Below are 26,218 nucleotides of genomic sequence, written 5' to 3' on the forward strand. Positions count from 1 at the left end.
TTTTTTTTTTTTTTTTTTCTCCACTGAAGATGGGGTCATGCTATCATGTTGCCTTCTTTGGAATAGGAAAGCAGTCAGCAAAACATCAAGAAAGTATTTTGCTTTGTTGGCATGCATATACTCTAAAGACATGTAGCAAGCCTTATCCTCCATCCTTCTAGTTGTAATTTCACTCTTAATAGGCCCTAATCTTATGGCCAGCCTGCACCAGTCCACTTTCTGTGTTATTTGATCAGTTTTATGTGGTACTGCTGTTTGTGGGACTGCACTGTGAATCATATTAGTAATGGATCCAGATTAAAATCTCTCTCTTCTCACCCTCTTCCACCTCCCCCCACCCCCAACCTTAGAAAGAATGAGTTGGAGGGAAGGAAAGGGAAGGGATGGGCCTTTGATGACTGTAAAATACATGGCTTTCTTTAGAATACATTTCTTAGATAAGGCACAAAAAGAAGAAACACAAATCCGTAGCAGGGTGAGTGCACAATTTATACCTTAATGAATAGAAGACTTCTTGCTCTTGTGTGTTCTACCAACTTGAAGTATGAACTTGAAACAGAGTTGATAATATTGCACTTAGAAGAAAAAAGTAGAAAGGGGGATGTGTTATTATGCAATTTTCCTGTAGTCAATTCCTTCATATAAGAGGAAAGGGGAAAATATTTTTATAAATGAGAATCATGGGAAAGCTAAAGACAGTCATAGAACTTGATTACTTTTCAGTGAAGGCGAGAAATGTGGTATATGAACATCCTACCACCAAAAAAAAAAAGAAAAAAAAAAAGAAAAAAAAAAAGAAGGTAGATGATATATTATCTCTTCCTGCTCGCTTTATTTTTTAAGTGGGACTTTTTGTTTTACCTTCTGGCTATGCTGCAGTTTCTTGTTTTTATGAATAACTTTGTTTCATTGTTTTGAAGTCAGTGTACATTTCTTTTGAAATATGATGTCGAATGAGATAGAGGAGAAACAATTTATCTGTAAAGTGTGTATTTCCCCTATCTTATTTCAGTGTGTGTGTATATGTGTGTCTATATTCAGTAAAGTCATTGGCAACTCTCCAGTTGACTTCAGCAGGACAGGACATGGCAATATAATTAGGCATACATTATTAAATGGAGGACAAGATCTGTCACAAAAGAGTAATATGTCATTTGTTGTAGATGTAGAAGAACAGTAATACGGAAAGAGACTTAAAGGAACAGAAGACTGGATCTGTTGAAATTTTATCAGCATGACAATCAAGTAATAGCTAATGGCACACATTGCTTCCAATCTAAATCTTGCTGCATTTGCTCTAATCCTGCCTGTCATTCCATAAATGAAATGGCATATACTTTTGTACCAGAGGCTCCCAAGTTCTTTGTCCATGTATATGGATACAAAAATAGTTTAATTCTTGTGCCAAGCACTAAGGGATTCCTGAAGCCAATCTGCTATTTGCACTTAATATATTTGACTGTTTCTTGTTTCATAGGAAAACTTAACCTTCAAGTCTTTTTTGAGACCTTAGGTTCAAGGTCTGTAGCTGAAGCATCTGAACCACCTGGGACTACAACTCCAGAATTTAGGCTTATTTTGGTTTTCAAAGGAGAAGACCAAAACAAGTTTGTTACCATAACAAAGCTTTGGGGGGATTTCAAAGCCCTCAGACATCAAAAACGAAGAGGGAGAGAGAAATAAGTTTTATCTGTAAAGAAATCTGCATAACAGGGCAGCATGACAATCAGGAGATGAGGGCAGCAGTCTTCAACATCTCTGTCATAACAGTACTGCTTGCCATAAAAACTAACCAGCAAGGCGTTGGTTATATGTCAGAGAATATACAAGCCGCATGGTATCATACTGCATGATTTTTTTTTCTTTTTCCTCCCTTCAGCAAAGTAAGGGGATCTTCAGTAACCTTTGTTCTCCTTCCTGCTACCCACAGCAAATTAGATAGTTATGGGCTGACTTGATAACTCCAAGGCATCCACAGGAAATTCACATTTCTATCAAATGAAAGATTAATAAAAAAAAGTCCTTTTTAAGAACAATTGTAAGTGAATATGGTTTGATAGTGGGCATAAGCACTCAGTGGTATGTTGAATCTTCCCACAAGGCCATTTTACATAATTTATTAACAAGATCATTTTACTTTCTTATTTAAAAGATTTGTAACTATAAGCTCCTGTGTTTTCCCTGAACAAGTCACACAATGCACACAGTAGGCAAAGTGTTAAAGGGCTAGGAAAATATTATTTCATCACTCCTGTTCCATTAGAATTCACTTGGGTGGCTGAGAAAATGGTTTATGGATTAGAGAGAGAAGAACAAGCTAAAACATTTCATACCTTCATCTCTGATAAATTCCCCAAACTCATTCTTCGCATCTGAGCCATAAATAACAACCATGCTTTTTGCTAAAAAGAGCTTTTTTCCTGTACTAGGTCTTTTGTCTTGGAGATGAATGCTATAATAAATTTGAAGTCTTAGGGGGGGCATTGTTTGAACTATAACATTATGGTTTACAACTGTTGCTTCTATTATGAGGAGGATAAAAAGCGACTATGAAGCTTGATCTCTGTCATAGAAATAGATTAATATTTCAGCCTTCAGCTTGGGTCAAGTGTATGATTTTTCCCAAAAGCACCTTAGCAATTAATTATTATTCTGTTTGCATTTAAAATCTTATTCCCTTAACCACCTTTCAACCTTATACAAATGTTATGCTTACTTTAATTCTCTCTCTATATATATGTATATATAAAGTTTAAAAATTATTCTATAAATCAACACACGTAAGAAAGTTTTAGAGGAAACATTTTCAGAAAACAAAGATTAATCAAAAGGCATGAATTTGTTAAAGTACTCCTTCCTTATAATTAGACAAAATTGTTTAAAAATTGAGATCAGACAATGACTTCAGTTGTGTTTCTCAGAAGATAAATGCAAACAGCTCAAATGTTTGCATTAATAAGCAAATGAAGCATGCTTTTAACTATGAATAGAATCATGAAAATCCTGTAGCCTTAAGCTCTAGCTTGCAGAGTTTTTAGGAAAAATAGACAATCCTTGGGAAGGAAACAGTGTGCCTTGTCTTTGAGTTTCTACTGTGCTTTCCCTGTACAAACTGAACTGATGGAATTTTTAGCTTTGAATAACCTGTTTTTTTTTTTCCTATATCTAGGAAAATAGAACTTGGGGTGAAGATCCTTCTTGACTACCTTGCTCAGCTGCTGGCACATAGTCATCTGTGTTGTAGCAGTTCAAACTTTCTGAATAAAAATGTACCAAGAAACGTTAAAGAAACAGTTTTTCTCCAGTACTAGCATGCTTCCTGTGCCCGTTCCGTCTTGGTTATTCATAACACTTTGAAGTATCACTTTTTTTGTCTATCAGGTTCACATTAACTAGTAATTTTGTTTGGATTTAACCCTACATTGATGTGAACTTGCAGTGTACCAATAACTAACTCTCACGGGCTTGATTTTCATGAAATTGAGAGGTGAGCACTTCTGAGAAGCTCCTCTCAGAAGCTTCTCTCAGAACTCCTTAGGTCGATGCTGGAGAGGCTGAGGTTTAAATGAGAGACTGCAGGCATACAGGCTGGAGGGATGAGGAATGCTACTTACATAATTTCATATTTTACATAATGTATGAGTACATAATGTGGAGCTGAAAGCCATCGTGCAGCAGGCAGGCTATGACTTGGTTGCCATCACGGAAATGTGGTGGGACCACTCATGACTGGAGTGCTGCAATGTCTGGCTATAGGCTCTTCAGAAGGGACAGGCAGCACAGAAGGGGTGGTGGTGTGGCTCTCTGTATTAGAGAGTGTTTTGATGTTGTGGAACTTGAGGCTGGGAATGATAAGGTTGAGTCCCTATGGGTTAGGATCAGCGGGAAGGCCAACAAGGCAAGCATCCTGGTGGGCGTCTGTTATAGACAGCCAAACCAGGATGAGGAGACAGATGAGGAGTTCTGCAGGCAGCTGGCAGAAGTTGTGAAATCGTCAGCGCTTGTTCTCGTGGGGGACTTCAACTTCCCAGACATATCCTGGAAGCACAACACAGCCCAGAGAAAGCAGTCTAGGAGGTTTCTGGAGAGCGTGGAAGATAGCTTCCTGACGCAGCTGGTTAGAGAGCCTACCAGGGGAGGTGCCCCGCTAGACCTTCTGTTCAAAAGAAGAGAAGGACTGGTGGGAGATGTGGTGGTCGAGAGCTGTCTTGGGCAGCGTGACCACGAAATTGTAGAGTTCTCTATTCTTGGCGAAGTCAGGAAGGGGATCAGTAAAACCACTGTCTTGGACTTCTGGAGAGCTGACTTTGAGCTGTTCAGGAGACTGGTTGGCAGAGTCCCTTGGGAGGAGGTTCTGAAGGGCAGAGGAGTCCAGGAAGGCTGGGCACTCTTCAAGAAGGAAATCTTAATGGCTCAGGAGCGGTCTGTCCCCCTGTGCCCAAAGACAAGCTGGCGTGGAAGAAGACCGGCCTGGCTGAACAGAGAGTTGTGGTTCGAGCTTAGGAGAAAAAAGAGGGTTTATAATCTTTGGAAAAGAGGGCGGGTTACTCAGGAAGAATATAAGGATGTTGAGAGGCTGTGCAGGGACAAAATTAGAAAGGCCAAAGCTCATCTGGAGCTCAATCTGGCTACTGCCATTAAAGATAACAAAAAACGTTTTTATAAACACATCAACACAAAAAGGAGGACTAAGGAGAATCTCCATCCTTTACTGGATGTGGGGGGAAACTTAGTGACAAGAGATGAGGAAAAGGGTGAGGTGCTTAATGCCTTCTTTGCCTCAGTCTTTAGTGGCAAGACCGGTTGTTCTCTGGCTACCCAGTACCCTGAGCTGGTGGAAGGGGATGGGAAGCAGGATGTGGCCCTCACTATCCACAAGGAAATGGTTGGCGACCTGCTACAGCACTTGGATGTACGCAAGTCGATGGGGCTGGATGGGATCCACCTGCGGGTACTGAGCGAACTGGCGGAGGAGCTGGCCAAGCCGCTTTCCATTATTTATCAGCAGTCCTGGCTATCAGGGGAGGTCCCAGTCGACTGGCGGCTAGCAAACGTGACGCCCATCTACAAGAAGGGCTGGAGGGTAGACCCAGGGATCTATAGGCCTGTTAGCTTGACCTCAGTGCCAGGGAAGCTCATGGAGCAGATTATCTTGAGTGTCATCACATGGCACTTACAGGGCAACCAGGTGATCAGGCCCAGTCAGCATGGGTTTATGAAGGGCAGGTCCCGCTTGACGAACCTGATCTCCTTCTATGACAAAGTGACACGCTTAGTGGATGAGGGAAAGGCTGTGGATGTGGTCTACCTTGACTTCAGTAAGGCTTTCGATACCGTTCCCCACAGCATTCTCCTCAAGAAACTGGCTGCTCTTGGCTTGGACTTGTGTACGTTTTGTAGGGTTAAAAACTGGCTGGATAGCCAGGCCCAAAGAGTTGTGGTGAATGGAGTCAAATCCAGTTGGAGGCTGGTCCCTAGTGGAGTCTCCCAGGGCTCAGTACTGGGGCCAGTCCTCTTTAATATCTTTATTGATGGTCTGGATGAGGGGATCGAGTGCACACTCAGTAAGTTTGCAGATGACACCAAGTTAGGTGCGTGTGTCAACCTGCTCGAGGGAAGGAAGGCTCTGCAGGAGAATCTGGATAGGCTTGACCAATGGGCTGAGGTCAACTGCATGAAGTTCAACAAGGCCAAGTGCTGCATCCTGCACCTGGGGTGCAACAACCCCAAGCAGCGCTCCAGGCTGGGAGATGAGTGGTTGGAAAGCTGCCTGGCAGAGAAGGACCTGGGAGTACTGGTTGACAGTCAGCTGAATATATGAGCCAGCAGTGTGCTCAGGTGGCCAAGAAGGCCAACAGCATCCTGGCTTGCATAAGAAACGGTGTGGCCAGCAGGGCTAGGGAGGTGATTGTCCCCCTGTACTCGGCTCTGGTGAGGCCGCACCTCGAGTACTGTGTTCAGTTTTGGGCCCCTCGCTACAAGAAGGGCATGGAGGTGCTCGAGAGAGTCCAGAGAAGGGCAACGAAGCTGGTGAGGGGTCTGGAGAACAAGTCTTACGAGGAGCGGCTGAGGGAGCTGGGCTTGTTCAGCCTGGAGAAGAGGAGGCTCAGGGGCAACCTTATCGCTCTCTGCAGGTATCTCAAAGGAGGCTGTAGCGAGGTAGGGGTTGGTCTATTCTCCCACGTGCCTGGTGACAGGACGAGGGGGAATGGGCTAAAGTTGTGCCAGGGGAGGTTTAGGTTGGATATTAGGAAGAGCTTCTTTACTGCAAGGATTGTTAGGCACTGGAATGCGCTGCCCAGGGAAGTGGTTGAGTCACCATCCCTGGAGGTCTTTAAGACGTTTAGATGTTGAACTTAGTGACATGGTTTAGTGGAGGACTTGTTAGGTCAGAGGTTGGACTAGGTGATCTTGGAGGTCTCTTCCAACCTAGAGGATTCTGTGATTCTGTGATTGTGAATTTTTCAAAAGTGTAATCAATTTTAGTTGTGGCTTCTAAAATATTAAACCTCATCCCTTTTCTACCTACAGTATTTATTAGATGCAGCTCCACTATCACTTGCTGAACTCTGAACATCCTTATTCAAGCATGTATCTTTAAAATATCTGCCCATAGATTTACTGATATTGTTATCGTTTGACCACGCTTCTTAAGTGCCTGCAAATGGTTTCCTTCAAAATTTGTCTGCAAACATGAAAACAAATCATCAACAAGTATGAAAAGAACACTTGACATAACCAAACCTGATACTAATATTATCTAAAGACACATAATTAGCTAAGAGCAGAATAAAGGGAATGACATGTGAAAAATGTAATAACAATATATTTTAAGAAAAAAATTGATTTTTCCAAAGAGGAATTTTCCAAAGGAATTTAAAAATTGGTGAAATTTCATTAAGAAATTATAGTGATTTTATTTTTCCCCCCAGTACTTCAAAGTACATTCTTTTTTTTTTTCTTTATTTATGTATTTCCTGGTAAATAGTTTTGTATTTTAAATGAGCTGAAGTGTGTGTGTATGTATGTAGATATATAAGCTAAAATATATGGAGCATGGTAATAGAAACTATTATAGTATAAAAGATAATCTTTATTGCTTTCTCTGTGTCAGTTTTAAAATTTATTTCCTGTTTAAATAATCACAATGTGTTCAAAATGAGTGGCCAAAATTAAAATAAGGGGCTAGGTTGAAGCTGATGGCCTGTATGCATACATGACCTTTGAGGTTTTTACTTTTGGAGTTTTACTTTTCAATTTCCCTACTATACAGGCTGGATCCATATGTATTGCAGCTATGTTTCTGAACAGCTTTTTCTTCTGCACAGGGTAGAGACTTCCATCCCTTTGTTTATTGATCTATGAAAGTAAAATAAATGTAAAATGATTTTTTTTTTTTAATCTTGCATCACTAAAACTGTTCTTTTTTTAGGTGCTCAATACATCCTATATGACAATTTTATTATTATTATTATTATTATTATTATTATTATTATTATTATTATTCAAATTGGAATAACCTTTTAGATATACTAGGGAAAAGCATTTTCTAGTGTAAGAAATAGTGTAAGAAATACACTTTCTGTAGTCAAGAAGTCTAGGACTGTGAAGTCGTAATCTTTTTCTAACACATTTTATGAAAGAATAAATATCTTTGTTAATATCTTGCCATATAATTTTAAATCAAATGTGTTTTTTTTAATTTAAAAAAAATAATTTGAAAAAAAAACTCCCTCTTATTTATGTCACAATAGATAATATGGAAACAAATTTTAAATCGTACCTTAAGTTCATCAGAGAAGTTACTTGGAAATGAAGGAACCATATTCCAGTTTTTAATTTTTATTATGGTTCATACATTCATTTTTTCCTATGACACACAGTCCTTTCAATCATCAACAGTAAAGGGAGAATGGGAGCCCCCTGTCTTTCTCAGTATCACGTCTTTTTGGAGCAAATATTACCTTCACTTGACAAACTAAAAGTTTTTCTCCTGTGAAAATTGTACTTTTATCTGAAAGATCAGCAATTGCTTAAGCAATGTGTCAGGATTCAAAAAAAACAAATAAACCATTAAAATTTCCGTTTTATCTAGACTTGACCTATGGTTGCTATTATGTTGAAATATTCATGTTTGAGATAAAGAAATTATGTTTAGTTCAAGATTTTTTTTCATCATTGATTACCAAGAGCTGGGGGAACTGTGAATGGACTAAAATAAAACTCTCCACATACATCTTCTGATTTACAGACTTGACATAGTGATGGGGATTTCTGACCCCCCCCCCCCCAGTGGAAAAACTATATTTTTGTAAGTATGAGAAGGGAGATCAAAAAGCTAAAAATAATTTCGAAGGAAAATAACGTATACTGAATAACCAAAGAAATAAAGACAATGCAATCTTTGGGGGAATACTTGTGGTGAATGACTCCTTTCCTTTAATTCCTCTAGTGCATCCTTACTGATTGACATCTGAATGGCAGTAATTTGGGGTAATGGGTAGCTACTAATTGGGGGTGAGCTTCACTACCTCGCAGAAAAACATTCTCAAGACTTTCCAGTATAACACTCAAATCCTGTATTAAGTGCATAAATTGGTATAGGATTTGGAAGGATGTTAGCCTTCTCTGTATGGGTTAATTTTATCAGGCCTGCTTATGACAGGCGTTAAAGTGTGCTTGAAAGATGCCTGTATACATATGGTAATTTCTTACTTGTGGCTCTCTTTTCTTTATTTATGCAGAGTGCTATCTACCAGCATTATGGCCAAAGATGTGTTTTTACTGTGCTCTTCTGTCAATGTTTCTGAGACAACTTAGTTATAAAAGGTATAGATGTATAGATGGGTGTTCTGTTGCCTTATCCATAGAAGAACGTAGTCGCAACTGGTTATTTCTTCAGCATGGATAGTTAACTGGGTTACATAGGTGTACTAGAATGTTAATGGAAGATAATACTGCTTTTCTTTTTCTTTTTCTTTTTTTTTTACATGGTTCTCACACAGTTGACTTATTAAATCTTAAACTCATAACCTTAGAATTTACCTTTTTAAATGGAGTGTTTCACATTTGTGAACCGGGGTCTCCGAAATAGTTTTTTTTTTTTTTGTTTTGTGTTTTTTTGGTACCAGTTGATTGTAGATGATGAGGTATGGTGCAGAAATCATACCTTGATTCTGAGTGTCTTGCTGAGTTTGTAGGACCGCTGCAGAGATCCCCAAAACAGTGCCTTTTGGAGTTATTTTTAGCATTAAACCATGTGTTAGTGTTGGGACATGTGGACAACGTGGGAATGCAAGCAGGACCTAAGGAGACTGCTCCGTGAACATTTAGTCTAGGAGGATTTACATTTTATGTTCTGACCTACAGCTCTCTGCTCTGAGATCTCAGTTCTTGCTGTATTTCTCAGAGGGACAGTCGGTATCTTGTCTGTGAACAGCTGATAGAAGAAAAGCCTGTTTCATTTGTGTCAAAGAGGGAATGACAAAGAATTCCCCCCGCGCCCCCTCCCACGTCTCCCAGAGAAGTTGAATGGGGGAAGGAAAGAACAGGAGGAGGGAAGTGGAAGAGTCCTTCTGGGTAAGATGGCAGGAGGAAGATGACATCTTTAAATTGTTTCTGAAAAAAGACATAAGACACAAAGTTAGAATAGCATTGTTCCTAACATTTGCAGGTTAAAATAGAAAAAAAAAAATAGCCTGGCTGCTTTGAAAATAAGCCAAGTTAATCAAAGTTTATAGAAGGGTTTTTTATGATGTATCTGTGTGAAACAGCAGTGGATAACAGTGCTGCTGTATACCTGCAGAGTGTGTTTGTTACCTTTACCTTATCTGAACTGAGAAAAGGTTTTGGACCTTGAAAGAACTGCTGTTTTGTTGACTTTCCAAAATCATTGCCTATTACGGACATGGACAATTACAAAGGTGCTGACATGTTCCCATATAAGTATAAGCAGAAAAATTAAGTAAAAGACTCTAGGAAAAAACAAACAAACAAAAAACATTATAGAGTTTTTTGTTTGTTTATTTTTGAGACTTGTTTGACTTTACATATCCAGGTGGCTTTTGAAGACCTTACTGAAGCTCTTTTTTTTTTTTTTTTTAATAATGGTATCAGTTCCATTAAAATGGTGTTAAGCTGATGAAACTACTAAGTCCTTACCTTGAAAGATGCCAGGAAGCTCCAACAGGATGCTAAACTTTAATGAGTTGTGAAGGTTTACCGGCCCTCAGCTAATTCCCCTCAACTACCAGGCTTGAGACCGATGGTAGCACAAACAACATTGAAATAAAATGAAGGTGTTTTTGATGAGTGAAAAATATTCGAAAAGACAAAAAGGCCAGATAGAGTGATAAAAATCTTGTAGTGAATCTGCATAGAAGCCTTGTTTTAAACATTATTAGCAGACAGGCCTGTGTCCTTTCCTTTGATGATGGTAACAAGTTCTATGACATTGCCACTTTGAGTTCTTGCTTCATTAGATTGGGTGACTGTTTATTTGAAATTGTAATGAAATATTTACTTTATAGAGCTATAAGGATTAGCTGTGATAATTGAGTGAGGCTGATCTGGAGCTTTCAGTGTAATAGGGCCCCCTTGTTTGAATACAGAGTTCAGTGAGAATGAAGGAGCAAGTGAGTGTGTTTCTGCCTGTCACTTTCTCTCTACATGTTGCTTTTTCTTCTGGAGATAAGTGGGCCTAATGCTGAACAAATACTGGAAATCAGAAGCCACTGAGAATCATTCGCCTCTCGCTTTCCCATGGCAGCGTGATAGACGCCCAGTCAAAGAGCCCCCTCCTCTCGGCGAAGCAACAATTTTGTCACCACGAGCAAATCCAATTGAAAAGTCCCAGGGACGGAGGGGAGAGCTCCAGTTGTCAGGAGCCGCGAGCGGAATGAAAAGAGCCGAGAGGAGCAAATTGGCACCTGGCGCAGCCGCGGCCGCCGGTGATCGGCTGCTGCATTGTGCCGGGGAGACATTCAGCCATTTGCAGATATAATGGAAGAAATTAATGCAAATGAGTGAATGGAATGAAATGTATTTTAATGCAGATTGGAGGGACTCTCGCAAACTGCTTGATAACAAGTCGCTGAAAGAAAAGGCCTACATTGTGAGGACTCATTTTTTCCCCATTTCTTCTCACTAGTGCCTCATAAGGGCCCTTTGTTCTCTAAGTAAACTATTTCTAAACTATTGACATTGCTCATTTATGTGAATTTCAGATTTTTTTTTTTTTTTCTGACAAAGTAGCCTTGGGTGATCTGGGAAAGCGTTAATTGCGAGAGGACAAGGAAACTGGCTGAAACAAGAAATGCAATCATTAAGTGTAATGTTGCAGTTGTCCATGCCTCATTATAACATGCATACAAGGCAATAAAATACATGTTTCACAAACAAATCTTTTAACAAGTATAGTTCAAGAGCCTCCAGCTGTCCAGATTTGCACCTATTTCTTTTTGTTTTTCAATCATTATTGCAAATAAACTTTATACTATTTTAGAAGATGTATTTCTGCAACAACAAACTTTCCGCATTCAGAAATAACTTTTCACTGCTTCTTATTAACAAGTAAAAAATGTGTGCACTCTTTCAGGTTTTCCAAAAAAACTAGTTGCAGCTAGCAGTAGAAAACAAAATAAACTTTCTCCAGTCCTTTCTAGAAATACATCCCATATATTTAGCTTTGCAGTTCGGGTATGAAGCATGCGTTTTAGATTTGTAGTAGTTAAATTTGCGGTTTCCCTAAGTAACTACAACTTTTAAAGATGGGAAACACTGTTGCTAACTTCATGCATTTGTTTATTTTTTAAGTCTTTAAAAACAAACAAACAAACAAACAAAAGGAGTAGCTAAATAATCAGATGTAAAGGTCATCCAGTGTAAGTACAGCTTGGAATCAGTGAACTATCGGACCCAAGGGTAAAGCAGCCAGAAAAAAAAAAAAAAAGGTAACAGATTCAGCATTGTCCAAAAGTTCCAGACCAGTGATTAATGTGTAAGATAATGGACTTGGGAAATGAGTAAACACTCCCGTGCTCCCTGCTTTGTGCTTGAATGACTTGATGACAAGGGCAGAGCAAGGTGAGAATTTAAACAGGACTACAGGAAAAGAGACAAAGACTTGCAACAACATAATGTGAGTGGGAGTTCACTAGTATGTGCTCTTGGAATGCACATGAGCAGCTCCTTGGAATAGATTCTCAAAATCTAAGAATTCCAACTTTCCATTTCTGAAAGCTGAAGTAATTAACAAAACTTTTAAAAAGAACTTGCATTTGTGCATCTTGCAAAAATCTGAGATACTTGCTTTAAAAGTTAAGTTGTAACTACTTACGATTTTTCTGAATTACAACCCTAGCTATTCACATTAGATTCACGTTACTAAAGATTTCCTAAATGATGTTTTAACTTAAGCTATGTGATTATGTATTATCAGATATTTAGATGAAAAAATATACTTTGAGTTTATGTGCAATTACGTTTATGTTGCATTTGACGAGCTTTCATAAATATTTTCTGGCTGTTCCAGAGAAATTATCTTTCATTAGCCTGTGACGTACACATAATCTGCCTCTGTGTATTCAGAAATCAATAAAGGCACAAAGATGATTCATGATGAAGTACTAATTAATAGCAAAAATAGCATTTAACAAATCTTGGCTGTTTGTCTTGAAATGGGTTTATTGCTACTAAAGAAAGTGGAATCTTCAGTTTCTCTCTCTCTCCTCTCTCCCTCTTTTTTTTTTTTTTTCTCTTATATGTCTTAGGTCTTCTAACGCAGTTCAGTGGTTTCACTTTTTAAATCTTATAATGCTTATCTCCCAATGTTTATATCAACAAAAACATGATAGATTTTTTTTTCTACTGTATCTACTTAAAAAAAAAAGAAACTGGACTTTTTTTTTTCTTTTTGTTGACTTATTTTGTAAGGTAATTATATTTCAGGATTTCAAAAATGCTGACTAGTTTAGGACAAAAAGGTTTTATGGAAAAATGTGTAGGAATTTCAAAACCATGGACTCCACAAACCATGTTAGTTGTATTCACTCAGATTATTAGAATACTGATTTGTCATCAGAGTTCCACAAAGCCATATTCATAGGTCTCATCGTACTAAGGACTGTACAAAACCTAAATAGCTTATAATGTCAGGGTAAAATCCTGATCATTTAAAAGCTTTTTGCTTTTTAATATTTGACATTGTATGTAATAATTGGTGTTTCAGAGATTTTGCAAGTCTTTCATGGAGTATATCTTGTTTAGAAATGTCCATAATAACTTAGCATGCATACTATGCTAAATCAGCTTATACTGATTGTAGGAAAGTTCTTATCATTTCTTGTAAATTAGGTTTTATGGTATTTTAAAGAGTATGGAAGAAAGGAAATTGAACCAGAAGGATTCTGTTACAGTGGCTCAGGGTCCATAAAGCTATAAAACTAATGAAATCCACATTTAAGCAGTTAGGTATTTTCCTAAATGGAATAAAAGATTCTCAGATCATAAGGGTGATTTTGCAGCAATGTAAATAAATAATATCATTCTAGGCTTTTCATTCAGTTTCTTCAATCTTAGTGATGAGTATGTCTGAATTTGCCACGTAATGGTTAAATGAAAAATGTGTGTACTTCATTTACTTCATTAAAACTTTTTTTTGTGTGTGTGTGTGTGTTTATTCACCTTTATGTACATAATTATTCATGATCAGGAATTTAGTTTTGAAAATGAGACTGACACATTTTAACATAATATTGTGTAACACATACAGAGTTATTTTCCCTTCCTCAGTGTAGGGTATTTCAGAAGTTAGATCTCAACTCAGTAATACCCATGCATGAATATAACTTTTAGCAGTCATGTCAAGTTCAATGGATGTATTTACATATGTATATGTATATATAAAGTACCATCTTGATCAACTGTCTTGTATTCTTTTTGTCTTCTGTATGTCAGCCCCACCATCTTGCCTCTTCAGGACAAGAACTTTGCTGTTTGAATGGCACCCAGAATCTGGTCAGTCGCTTACTGTAAAACCAAAAAAAGCAACTATGTAATTAAGGCTTCGATCTGAGGCCTTCAATCAAGGCACCTTGAAATACGTACAAAATTCTCTATTACAAACTTAGAAGATATAATTTTAGATAGCCTGGTAAATGGACTTTTTGATAACTTTTATGCTCTTAAGATTTATTGGTGCTACCAATAAAAACGTATATGGAAAAAGCCAATGAGTGAATTGAGCCATTGTTGCTAGCCCAGTCATATGCAAATTGATGTGACATCATGTGGCTGGTCATATATAATCTTTTGGTGTAGTTTGGTATTGCAGTTTTGTGTGATTTATATCTTAATATGAGTTCAAATCCTGATATTTGATTTCTTTTGTTCTGCATCTCACCCCTGTTTAAGGCTTCCACTTAGAGCATTAAATTGTTGCAAATGTACAGGATTGCTTCTTTACCCTTTAAGTAATACATGCTCAAAGTACATACGGAGTTGGAGAATCTGTGTTTCTAATTCATCATGTTCCTCACTTTTGTATGTCTGGAAGGTTCATGAAAGAACCTGTAGACAGCACATTATTTTCAAGTCTTTCACTTAGTAGATAACTGCTATGCTTTGCAGTCACTTTGAGACCCTAACAAACTGCAAGAAGTATTTTTGTTGGCATTTTTAGTGTATGAATTCTATTGTGATTTTATTGTATCTTTTCTTTCCTGAGTTTTCAAATCCTTTTCCATGAAACTCACTTGGAAGGATGTATATTACACTTATCTTTCTCCTGTCCTAGAGAGACTGATGAGTAATATGAGTCCTAAAATTCAAATTTTTGATCCATTCTGAACTATAGACATCTCATTTCATTGGGATTTAGTCTAATTTCATATGATAATTCAGTCCATGATACCTTCCTGTAGGAAACTCTGGCACTTGATGATATTTGTCACCATTATTGTTCTGGTGATGGTCTGTAGTATATAGGTATGTATCTACAAGCCAGGGATGGAATTAAATTGTTTGGCCCTGGTTTTATTTGCTACAATAAGATGTTTAGCTCCTCTTTCATCTTACCACATCGCAGTTAGTTTTCACAAAGTTTTTTTAACTACACATTAGGAATGATGTGATATTAACTATATACATAATTAGGTTTAAAAATTAATTTCACATTACATAGTCATTTCCGCTTGTATTTCTAAACATACTGTATCCTAAAGGCAGTGTCATCTTTGAAAAAAAAATAAAAAATTGGGGGAGGTGGGAGTGAGGGAAGAAAAGAGAGAGAAGATGTAAAATGTCACATGATCTGTAGGTATTTTTGAATGTATCAGAAGTTTAAAGTAAATTATGAATTCTATACTTTACATGGGAAATTGGAGCAATCAAGAGAAATTAGCTGTCAAACAGCAAAATTAACTAATTAAATATTTTTTTTGGTTGTATTCCACATTCTCAGGGATAAAAATAACTATATTATTTAAGCTGTCCAACTATACCTGTTACTTTAAATATGACAGGCATTTATGACATCATCAGAGTGAAACAAATTCGAATATTATTATTCAGACCTAGGAACCTAAGAATATATATACATATTTTGTTACTTTTCTTATGAGAATACTGTGTTAGATGGAAAGCAAACCAGTATTCTGATAATATATATGTTATAGTTGCTTTCTGCTACCCTTAAACATATTATTTTTACCAAGGCGTCATATTTGTTTTCTATTTTGAAAGCTACAGTAGTTGCTATAAAAAGGTTAAATTTGCAAGTACTTATCACACAGCAGTAACTGAGATCTCCCACTCATTTCCTATTTGAAGTACAGGGGAAAAAAAACTGTGATTGCTGTTGGCAGATGAAGACTTTTAAAATGGTACCCACTGTAGCTTCAGTTAGAAATGTTCATATATTTTTATAGAAAAAAGGGGAAGAAGCAACATACTGACTTGCTAAGAAATGTTTGATTAATATATAAAGTAATCTGTTCCTGAAGAAAACTGTTCCTGAAGGAACTATGCAGCACACACAAATCCCTGTACTTCTCTATCTCTGGATATGTTTATCATTGTGTTTGTGGTATACATAGGTAGATTAATAGATACATACATAGAAACCCACGTACTTATTGCTTTAAGCTATTACACATTCAAACAGACGTTGAAGCAAAGATTAGCCTTTTTTTTTTTTTTTTTTTTTTTGCATGTGCTAGTGTGCAAACGTTTTAAAGGCATCTATGAATTATTGCTTCGGTTCAGCATGAGTGCAGTAAGAAGAAATGTACCTCATCTGTAATACACTGTGTAGACTAATATCACCTTCTTTTTTCTATATTGCAGTGAGATATTGATCTGGTAAAATGGTACCATATTGGAGCTGTCTGTTGTGGTATTCATCATGCTGTCACATCCCTAGTGCCTTGGAGTTATTGAAAAGCAGAACTGAGGGAGTTCTGTCATTGTGTGTTGCAATCCATTCATAAGAAAGTTCACTGAAACATTTGAAGTTGTATTAACATTTATATATTTACCTCTAGTGAGAGTCATTTCACTTCTGAGATAGAGGGCCCTTCTGTTTCATGCACAGGGCTGTTAATAGATTTGGTTACCTCTTCTCAGGCATCTTTTTCTTGTATAACATTTGTTCTTTAGTCAAAGCTCACACCTGCTGCCTTTACTGATGCTGATGCATTTGGGTTCTGTCCTTTGGGAGTAATATATCTGAGAGCTGTGGCTTCATTGCCCTTATGCTTTTATCTGATAGCTGTAGGAAGGTAAACGATGAACTTTTATATGTAGAAAGCTTTTAGTTTCTTCCCACACTAAAGAAGTATCAGTTAATGTTAAAAGAGCTTTCAAAAATATATAAAGATACTGCCAATCTGCACTGAGTAGATTAAACAGTTTGAATGAATTATTTTTGTTTTGGAGTCTGCCTGGCAACCCGATGATGAATTTAGAAGAATGGAATGTTTTCTGTAAGGCCATGATGAAAGAGCATTTTATCTATACATATAAGCAAGGATCTAACTATTTAACCCAGCTAAAGCAAAGGTCTGGTCTGCAGATACTACCTCCTGACTTCCATAGTTTATACATATACTGTAAATAATCACTCTCAATTTAAATTTGGCATATAAGAGATTAACAGAGGAATGCCTAAAATGTCATTTGCTGATTTTCAAAATTTTGAAGAGAATGAAGAAAAAGCATAGAAATTACATGTTGGCTGCATCTTGCAAGGTCCTAAAGACATCCTGTGACTATCTAAGGGTTCATAACTCCCGTCAGCTACATTGTGAATTGGGAATCTTCATCAGTTTTCTGTATTGGTCCCCAAATCCTTCATAGCTACGTGAAGTGTGTTCATTCTTTATATTCAGACATTTAAGAAAGAAAAATTAGAATACCTTTGTCAGTGTTGCAATTCCTTCAGCTATAAAATTATTTTAGTGTTACTGGAATTTTAATAGGCATTGTTGCTTTCATGTTTTAATAAGAATTTATAATCTGTTTTGATAGTGCAAACTGACTATATATTATGGATCTGTAATAGCCGAATGTGCAGTATTTTTAATACACAGACATAGCATGCTCTGCAGTTCCTTAGAAGGAGCCTTCTGTGCTGTTATAATGTATGACATGAGTGCATATTAAGATTTATCCATGTTCTCTGTATTATTCTGAAGAAGTTCAATAACTTGACAGAAGTTAACTGAAAGCTTAGAATTCAGAGCACATCACTATTTTTTACAAATTTATTTACTATTTTTCTATTATTATTTTTGTTATCTTCTTCATCATCATCATCATCAGGTTTGCAAATCAAAATAGAAATTTACCTGAAATCCCCAAAAGAAAAAGAATTAAATATTGGTCTTAAAGTACGCTCTTAATGTAGGCCATCTATAGCTGAGTGCCACTTTAGAACATGTGACTTTTGTATGTGGCTTTGTTGATTTAGTTCAGCTGCAGTTCAGCTGTGTCTATGATTGTAGAATTGGGAGCATTACCAAGTGAGCTTCTGTGAACTCTTACATTTCCTCCCCACTGAATGAATGTAGGATTTCTTTATATTCTCTTGAATTCTCTTCTGTGTAGCCGCTGGGGAGAGCGACGTTTAACTTAATTCTTTTGTAGCACCTATTTTAATTAGTATTACTTAGTGGTGGTTTATTCTGAAATTTCCCTCGCTGTTAATTCCCTGTTCCCTACCTCTTTTTGCTGAAGCTTACCTTTAATGCTTCCTCTGTCATTCATACCAACCACTTTTTTTTTTTTCATTTTCTTTTTAAATTGTGTTATGCAACCTATGCCACTTCTCTGCCTTGTCTTTTTTGTTTCTTTCTGTACCTTACTCTGAACACCTCTCATGCACTACTCGGGCAACTGCTGGAGCAAAATGAGTTCTCTGAAAGAGTTTTCTTGTTTTATTCCAGCTGTTTTTTTGAGGCAGCACACACTCAAAATTTTTGGTCATTTCTATATAGTTGAGAGAATTTTCACGGCAGTGTAGAAAGGTGCTTGTGAGAAGTTTATGACATATTTCAGGCTCTTCAGAATATCATGGCCATACCAATCTTCTTGAACCCCAGCTCCTCTATTATAGGAAACTGATCTTTGGAATTTTCTTCAAGGTCTCAGCTAACTACCCTTCACTCCATATCTCTAAATACCTTTCCTCCTTCTGTCTCCTTTCTTTTTAGTTTTCAAGAACTGTCTCCATACATTCTTGGCATCTCTCCATGACAGCTAAATGCTCTTTCCTGGAAGGTCTTCAAAGCCCTGTGTTACTCTTGTTAAGTTTCCTTAGCTTCAGTCCTATGAGTGCATGTTCACGGTTCCCCACAACCTATCCTTTCATTTCAGCGTGTTGTGTGAAGACTTGCCTGTCTTTATGGAAAGGGGTGGATTGAATACTAACGGTGTAGAGGAAAAGGACAGTTCAGCAGTAACTGGAAGCTGATGTGAGAACAAAAAAGAAAGACTGAACTGTGGCAAGATAAGATGAGGGGAACTCAGCATTTAAACTGAAAGATAATGGAAGAACCCCTTTCCCTCAAAATAAAAATAGTGAGGCTATTAAGACCTATGCTTCCCCAAATTACAACCTTTTTGTGGACATATTATTCTTCTTGCCTCTCCTCTGCTTCATCAGTCATTGTCTTTTTATATGTACGCTGTCCGGAAATGTGTCTTCATCTGTGTTTGGAAAACATCTAGCATGCTGTGGGGTGTTATCACAGAGTAAAAAATAACTCCCAGGACAAGATCCTATTGCTGTATTTATAACTGATTTCAGTAGAAGGAGGGTCAGGTTCATTCTTTGTCTTTTTCACCATGCTTGTATGTTGAAGACGTTTGATTTGCTTAACATATGGCCAAGAGAACCGTTGGGCATATTGGGAAAAATATGTGAAACTACTTTGAAATGTTGCAAATGTGTTTGGAGACCCTTGTGCCACACCAAGCATTTCTGTTGTTATTCAATTACTCTGGCTTTTTTTTTTTCTTTATTTTTCCATCTAAAGATTGCATAATTACATTATTCTTCTAATCTTAACAAATATATTTGCACATTAACAAAATATTTTTATACTTCCTTGAGCAATACAAATTCTTTTTTCTTTATCTAATCTACCAATCTTCTAAATTCTCTCTCTAATCCAGTGAAAACTTGTATGCTGCAATAACGAAATCATTTCCATGTCCTATAGAGTATTTAGATCAACAAGACCTTCACTTATTAGAAAGGGCAGAGTAGTAATGCTTTTGGCAAAGCCATTATTGTGGTATTGGTATTCACTAAAAAGGACAGAAATAGAACAACACTGTCCTCCATAAACAATTCCAATTTGATCTGTGTAGATGATAAAATCTTGGCTTCTCTATGCATTTAGGTGCTGTCATAGCTGTTGTCGCCAAATAAGAATGCAGTGTGATGTTATTATAGTAAACAGCACTTAAGCACAGCTGGCAGAATTGATCAGGGCCACATTAGAGTGAACTTCAGCAGATGACTGACGCAGCAGAAACAATAACTGAATATGCAAACAGTTCTTGCAATGAATGCTCTGGGGATCAGGCACCATTATTTTTGACTTTGAACAGGGAAAAGGGGCAGATTTGTAACCTCCTTCCACACAAAAGGGTTCTGGGTATTCTGTAAACATCTGACTGCCATTTATAATAGTAGCTAGTTGCAAAGCAAAACTCTAGACTCCCTTGACTATTTACATTTCATTAATTATTAAAGAAAAAAACATAAATATCAGATAAGTTTGTTTAATATTTCACACGGGATTTTTTTTTTCTAGAAATGCCTTTTCTCAATTAATGTTAATCATTGAGGACTTCCTGTTTAAATTGCACAGAAATGCATGTTTCCCTCAGTGAGGGCTTTTTTCCCCTTCTAATTATTGTAAAAGCTAATTATGTGACCACATATTGCTATTCTTTTATTGTAATAATTTGGATTAGTAAAAATAAACAGAGGATAAATAACGTATGAACCTCATTCTTGCACAATGTAAGTCTCCAAACTTCTCTTCATATCTTGGTAATTTGCACACTGCACATTACCAAAATATTTAAAATCCATGTAAACAGCTATTCGTGATTGTACTTTTACATTGTATCGTGTCATCTTTTGATTTATTTGGCCATTAATACAAAACAAATAGTGCAACAATTTGAATCATAACAATAGAAAGCTTTTTTTTTTTTTTTTAATCTTTTAACTGGCTGTATCTAAAGATATATATATATATTTTTAATTCAAAATAGATTCTATTTAAAAATGAATATTATTAAATAGAGGAAATCAGAAAGTGAAAGACAAGAAAGAAATAGAAGAGGCTACATTAAATGAATACTTAAATCTGCCTTATGTGAGGCCCTGTGAAATATTTTATGTTTCATACTGACCTTCCTTGAGGAATGTAGATAAAAGCTGTGCTGAGAATTTCATTTAAGTAATTATTGTGTGTTGTGACTGTTGATGACTCAGCTGGGTTTAGCTTCATAGCCCAGTGGCATCAAGTTCTGTTCTGAGAGGCACAGAAACAGTGCCACCTCCTTTTCATTTGCAAAATTAGACTAAGACCTATACTGAGGCTTTGCATGAGTGCCTGTGAAATTCTTGTAACAATAGCTAAGTTATATTATGTTTACTCAAAAACATCTTATTATAGCCAGCCTGCTCCCCTCCATCTCCCTTCTGAAAGCAGAAATATGTAGTTTCTGAAATGTACATATGTAATGTTTCCTATTAAAAATACTTTTTTTTTTTTTTTAAACTCTGTAATTTTTTTTGTAGTAGTAGTAGTCATAGGACTTTTACAAAGTAGTCATAGATAGTCATAAGGAAACTGAAGTCATACTCTGTAACTTCTAATTTCTCATGCCAGAGGTGGAATTCTCTATAAATCACACAAAGCTTGCCTCAGAATAAACACTTACAACTTAACGGTTGTTTTGTAGCTTCTTCCTACCAAAACTAATTTCTACCATTCCTCCAAAAGCAGTTTTATACAAACACAATATTCTTATTAATCATGAGAAAACATTTAATCCAACCTTCTGACCATTGTCACTTTTTACAATATTCTGTGTCATAAAACTTGGTTATCAAAAGATAAGCAACATAAAGATGAGTTACAAACTTGTAGAAACACTTGCATGGCACTATGATGCGATATAACAATTCAAGCCTTCTGTCTAGGTGGACACGAAGAAGCCATTCTTGGTCCCTCTAATTTCGATCACTGCAGAATGTACTGTGTAATGAGTGTGGGCACAGCACCAGCTCACAGTCCAAGGATTTAGTTAGTCCAAGTTGTTTCTCTGGAGTTGTAGCATGTTTCCTAAGAATAGACTCAGTAGAGTGATCCTGAAGAGTCTGGGAAGAGAGCAAGCATGTTTTAAGGTTTCAACCTTTTTTTGTGTGCATTTGTAGGTATGAGATGGTCAAAACCTTGAATACAGCCAGTCAAATGAAAAAAAAAGCAAAAAATAAACAAAAACAAACAAAAAAACCAACCTAACAATCAAAAAAGAAAAAAAGTAAATCAAAAAAGTAGCTCTACAAATTTATAAAGAATGTGATTCACGAGCTACTTTACTTCAGGATTGCATGTAGTGCAAAATAACGTGAAAACAGAATAATGAATCCAAAAGTTGTAATCAAGATTGAAAAGGAGGAAGAAAAAATGCTTCAGAAAATGGCTGGTTAGAATGTGCGTGTTCCTCCCACTCCTCAGTCTGATATAAGCAGAAGTATTATACTAAATATGTCTCACCAGGCATATGACCAGAGTTCATGAAACACTGAAAGAGAAACTTTTTATGAGCATTCATCACATACAAGTTCCCAAATTCTTTGCTCTGAAGTGGAATAAGAGTCCTGTCACTCTCTTGGGGTCAAGCCTATTATGGTCTAGAGACTTATGCAGTCATTTGAGAAATTTGGGAACAGCCATTGTGGATTACTTTCTAATGCTATACAGAATAAAATTTCTGAAGTTTCTGTTGCATGACAACTTTTTTAACATATAAGGTTACCTATTAGATCACTTACTGAATCATTGTGAAAAGTGGTAAGTGGTGTGCTAGCATGCACATACATACACACATCTATATATATGTATGCATGCATACACACATATGCACCCTCTGTATATTTGAAGCACGTTCTCTCCACACTGGAGAAACTCTTCTGTTTCGAAATCTGATATACTAACCTGTTTTCCTCATGCATGGGATTTCTCTCAGGAAAAGGGAAAGTTACCTTGTCGCTGAGACAGCATCTGTAGTCTCCTGGAGCTTTCATTGATGAGACAATGCGTACATTTTTGGTTATGCTGGGGTCCTTTTAGTTAACTGAAGAAAATATAATTAAACAATTACAAAACTATAACATTGTATTACACAGGTCTTCACTTGCTGAAAAAGTGGCTGCAAGTCTTTTGATTGGCTGCTAGCTCTTTATTGGAAGCAAATGTGTGGTTTTGGTATTTTTTTTATTTTTTATAGCGGTAGCATCTGAGCATCTGTCTTTATTCTCAGTTGGCTAATATGGTTTTATAAAGGTTTTCATAAAGGTTTCATAAAGGTTTTATGCTAACCTTTTGTATTCATTGGCTACTTGTCAAGAAACATGGACTGCTCCATGACCTGGAGTTGTCCTCATTGTCAGAAAATGCACAGAGTTTTGCATTTTCACTAGAAATAGATGTCCATCTGCACTGGTAGAGCTATGGATATCACAGTTACCAGTAGTAATACTGCACTGTTGTTGAACTTCAAGGCTACTACAGTCAGTCTGTTGGTCTTAATATTGCATTGCGATTAGATAGATTTTCTCTTTGTCTGAAGACAGTGAATTTGCTAACCTTACAAGGTTGGCAGAACTATGACTTTTTTCTTTTTGGTATGATCTGTAAGAGAGGTGGAGAGTGCCCAGATGTTCATATTGCTTGTGGTCCTTTCCTTTTCAAAAATCTAAACTGACTGTGTCTTTTTACTTTCCACTGACATTTGTCAATAACTTCCACTGACATTTCATATAGAGGAAACAAAGATGATCTATCCTGGCAAAAGGTAATTTATTATGGCTGGACCAAGACATTGATTTGTCCTTAATGTAAAGCCAGGAAGCAATGCCTTTTCCTGGTTTAACTTGCATGTTTTGTTTCTCACTAAAAGGGTCCAACACTCACGTTACAAGTTCAACATTGGTATCATTTGCTTTTTTTGGCAGGTCCTGTAATGACAGCTGACAGTTGGAAGCTTAACTGGGTAAAAGTACTAATCTCTTCAGTAGTTCAAGTTCACATAAATATTAAGTTAGTCAATTTTATCTGCCTTTCCTTCATTATTGGATCTATGATCAAATTAAAGTAATAAAATCCATGTCCATTATGTTATTTTGTGCTCTAATTTTGATTGCCAGTATAGATACAACTCACACGGACAAGCAGTTATGAAAGCCCAAGTGAAATACTGTCTTTGTTTTTCTCCTCCACCCCCCCACCCCTCCCCCCACACACTTTGGCTGGGTTAAATTTTAGAAAACTGTACATTTCTTTATTTATTTATTCATTTTTGAATTATAATAATGCTGATCCTGATGCCAATGAATTGAACAGGACTTTTGCCTTAGGCTACAACAGAAGCAAAATGAATTGAATGAGTGTATTGCTATGATCAATGAAAATATCACTGCTTTGGTAGAGGATAAGCTGCATTCTGTATTTGAAGATACCTGTTTAGGATCTAGGCATAAGAATCTCTCATTTTCAAAAATCCACTATGATACATGAACAAGTCCAACTTTTCAACTAAATCTTTCTCCCTCTCTCTCTCTCTCCCTCTCTCTCTCTCTCTCTCTCTCACATTTAGCTTTCTGGTTTTTTTTTTTTTTTTTTCCCCAGTCTTGAAGGAAAGAAAGACTGCAGGTGAATTTGATCCAGTTCTACTCTCCTTTGCCCCTTGAATATTGGTAATGACGTGATTACTGCAAACAAAATTCTGAAAGTTCAATAAAAGATTATTTGAGCCCAGTTTTATAACACCAGTGAAAAGGCTGTCTTGAAAAAAAAAAAACAAAAACAAAAAACACCACAGATATACCACAGATATCTAAGAAATATGGATAGGACTGTTTTTTATGATGCTACATTTCCACGCAAACAATGTTTGCAAAGAGAGAGTGTTTCTGACATACTGAAACACAATGATGCTGAAGCTAGGTAATGTAACATTTAATAATTTCAGAAATGTGTATTTGGATAATAGAATAGGACAGCTGGTGATATTATGGTCTCTTTTGTCAGTCTCAGAAATACCAGGATGTATCCAAAATGCAATTTTTTTTTTCTTTCAACAGATATAAATAAAAAGGTAGTTCAATTCCCATTAAAAATAAGCACTTTATATCTGTTTATAATTTCTATACATATTATTATTTTATTAATATATGTTAGACCATTTTAATGTATTGCGATGCTAGTGGATAAAATGTGTGTTTCCTTATGATACAGTAACAAGGACCATTTTTTCCCATCTGCCTTTAGTAGAGGATATTCCCTACTTATATAGGTCAAAGTATCAGAGTTTAAAATTTTGTGCCATTGTACATATAATCATATGATTTTTGCTTTAAAATATTGGTCTCGGTTATAGGATAGACTGCAGCAGTATATTTAGCTTTTGTGGGGGAAAAATCTGAATAATAATAATAACAATAAACTTTATTTAATGGTGTTTCTTCATCTTCATTTGAAGCTGTAGAATTACATACAGCTGGATGTGAGCTTCTGCTTACTGTTAACAATAAACCTTGAACTCATTCATCAAATTAATAGATAATAATATAAAATTAAACTATGGAATAGTACAGATTAACCTTGTGCAAGCTAAATCTAGAAATATGCATGTGTAGTAAAATTACTAAATCTGCTTTTCTGTGTCCTTATTGTGTGTCCTTGTCTCATGTACTCACAGAGTAAACCTTTCTAAATAAACCAAATGAAACCAAACATAAACAAAACACTAATATTTCTGTGGGATGGAACTGAAGCATTTCTGCATTGGACAACTTTTTTTTTTTTTTTTTATGGCAGGACAACTCTTTTGTGTCTGTTATCATCTCATACTAGGAAGAACAGAGATTTATATGATCTGTTACCCTTTTGATAGTATTTGCCAGTACAGGCTTAATCTCTTTCTGATCAGAACTAGTTTGACTGTCAAAGCATCCTCTAGCATTGAATTTCATAGGTTAATCATACATTGTTGAAAAAAATATTTGCATAGTTTGTTCCAAACCTGTTGCCTGATGATTTTAATAGGTACTCCCAAGTTGTTAATGAACAATCATGAAAGAATGAGATAGTTCCCTTGCAATCTTTCCTACCTTGTTCATGATTTTTTGATCTCTTCTGTTCTCATTTGTTTGTCTCTGAATACAAAAACCAATAATCTCCCTGATCATCCTGGTTGCTGTTTTCATCTTTCTTCTGTAGTTCAGCCATAGTGCTTTAAAAGTGGCATGCTCAGAATTGCTTAAAACTGATGTGTAGATTTGTTTTGTGCTCTCTCTGTATATGTCATAAATGCCACCCTGTGGAATTAACAGCCCTGTTCCTCAGTTGCATGGATTATGGAATATTTTTTTAATATAAAAGCAAAAATATTTGTCCCCCATACTTGC

At 36.4% G+C, this 26,218-nt stretch overlaps 1 protein-coding gene and 1 long non-coding RNA gene across 13 annotated transcripts in view; one reads left to right on the top strand and one right to left on the bottom strand.

The window, feature by feature from the left end:
* Positions 1-26,218, top strand: part of DACH1 (dachshund family transcription factor 1) — a 384,976-nt gene that overhangs the window by 92,555 nt on the left and 266,203 nt on the right. The gene's annotated exons all lie outside the window — the stretch shown is intronic.
* LOC310902083 lies at positions 8,961-13,950 on the bottom strand. Its single transcript, XR_014586475.1, has 2 exons — positions 10,162-13,950; positions 8,961-9,618 (listed from the first exon to the last, which is right to left on the bottom strand). It is a non-coding gene; the product is annotated as an uncharacterized lncRNA (long non-coding RNA).

Source organism: Anser anser (genome assembly GCF_964211835.1).
Source record: "Anser anser genome assembly, chromosome: 1".
Taxonomy (NCBI): domain Eukaryota; kingdom Metazoa; phylum Chordata; class Aves; order Anseriformes; family Anatidae; genus Anser; species Anser anser.